Raw genomic sequence first — 2,500 nt, forward strand, 5'->3', positions numbered from 1 at the left:
AATTGATTTAAAAAAACAAAATTCTATCAGCAGTACAGAAACATTCAACCATAACATAATAAATTTCATTATTAAACATTCACAAGATTTATTTACATATCAGAATTAGGAAGAAAATAAATACATATACAGTATACTTTTCATTATTTGGTAGAAAATTGAATATACTACATATCTATCTATCTATATATATATACATATATATATATATATATATATATATATATATATATATATATATATATATATATATATATATATATATATATATATATATATATATATATATATATATATATATACAAAGTATATATGCGGCGTGATTGGTCTGGTAGTTCGTTAGTTTAAAGTTATTTACATTTTTTTCTAGTTTAGTATTCTAAAGTTATAAAGTAATTTACAGCTCTATCTTGACTTCCCAAGGAGCAACATCTAAATAGAAAATATCGAAGAAATGCAGTCTTCGATATTGTCTACACAAGGAAGAGAAAAGTATTCACACGACAACTATACTGTATATACGTGTTCAATGATTATGCTGTTGATAAGATAAGAACATTTTGTGTGAAAAGAAAGCTCTGCAAAGCTCGGATACACGTGAGAAATCGTGAAGTGGTAAAACAAATTAATGAACACACGCATGCAGCCTCGGCATCTAAAGTTGAAAGAGAGATAGTTACAACAAAGATAAAAGTGCGAACTCTTGAAACTTCTCAAGTAGTTAACGAGTGCCTTGTAAATTTCCCTAAGCTTGTCAAGGAGTGATGCCTATCACCCGATCGCTAAAGAAAATTCTGCATAGGAAGCGGAAAAAAAAAATTGCCGATTTCCCAGGAAATCCGAGCAATTTAGAACTTGTAATAACCGATAGCTTTAAACCCTATCATATAACTGATAGTATCGAAGATCAGTTTTTATTAGCTGATAGCTGTAATGCATCATGTAGAATTTTGGTATTTGGAAGAAAAGGAATTGCAATTTTCTTAGTCAAACAGATGATAAAAAAAATAACAAATATTTTAAACAAATTTTGACTTCCACCTCAGAATTAGCATCATATATTAAACACTCAAATTAGTTGAAAGAACCTATGCAACAGTTTTGCTTTTTGCAAAATATGTATATATGCGGCGAGACTGGTCTGCGGCAAAAATAGTCCACGGAAAATGGAATGTGGCGAGATGGCCAAGGCAAAATGGCCACGGCTTAAATGTCCCATCCCCTATATATATATATATATATATATATATATATATATATATATATATATATATATATATATATATATATATATATATATATATATATATATATATATATATATATATATTATATACGCACATCAGGTTAGGCTACAGTTTTTTAACATTTAGCAAATTAATTTTCTTGCTTTGCTTATGATAAATTCATGAATTACATTTTCAAAATTCATTGACATCAGTGTTTCTGACTCAATGCTGAGGAGTGCCAAATTTGAAAGTCTCTCCGGGCCCATAGTATTTCTCAGGTATGTCTTAATGAGCTTCAATTTGCTGAAGGATCTTTCACATGAAGCACCTGATATCCCTACAGTCAATAATAACCTAAGTGCCACGTGAAGGTTAGCGAATCCTTCACCATATTTCATAATAAAACTAAGGGTGATTCTATGTTCCTGTTCCTTACTAAGAACTTTACATCTTGTATCTCTGGACATAGTTCTGATGCTTTCAGGTCTTCGTCATATTTTTGCTCCATGCCTTTGCACACTGCATCAACTTCTACTTCATTTTTGCCAAATAATTCTTTAGGGCCCAATGATTAACTCTATTGCAAAAAGAAAAAAAATCGGGGAAATATTTTAATTTTTTTTTTGTTTTAATGGCTTAATTGCAAATATCATTATTTGCGGTAACAAATTTCAAAGCTTTTATCCTTTACCCGCTAATTATTATTAAATCAATCTTGTGGGGCGGCAAGTCCAGACTATTTTCGCTCCCCCTAACAAAATGCCGCCCCAGGGCATTTGCCCTCCCCCCCCTGCCCTCCCCCATGTGAGGGCCCTGCAAACAAAGAAATGTGAAATGTTGGAATGAAAGAAATGAGAAATAGAAATTGTGTAAGCTGAACTCAGTACACACGATGACACTGGTAGAACGACAGTCAGTCTGACAAGAAGGAAATAATTAATGGCATTTTCTGAGGTTAGATGTCTTTCACTTTGGTTGAAAGTTTGGATTCTTGGAAAAAATCTCTTGATGGTGTGACACATGATTGGCATAGGAATAGATTCATTATTCACAGAAAATCATTCAGTTGCGATACCTAAAAGCCAACCTCACAACATTCCAAACCTTTCACAAGGGGGAGGTTGAGTGGTAGGTGGCCCCCCCTAATTCAATATGCACTCCTTGTTTCGGATAGTTTTAGTAACTTCCGTGGCTACCTTAATTTGTATTGACATAATAGGGTTTTGCTGAACTTGCGTTACCCCTCCCCTTGTATGTATATTTATTTAGAT

This window comes from Palaemon carinicauda, chromosome 11, assembly GCF_036898095.1.
Source record: "Palaemon carinicauda isolate YSFRI2023 chromosome 11, ASM3689809v2, whole genome shotgun sequence".
In the NCBI taxonomy this organism is placed as follows: Eukaryota; Metazoa; Arthropoda; class Malacostraca; order Decapoda; family Palaemonidae; genus Palaemon; species Palaemon carinicauda.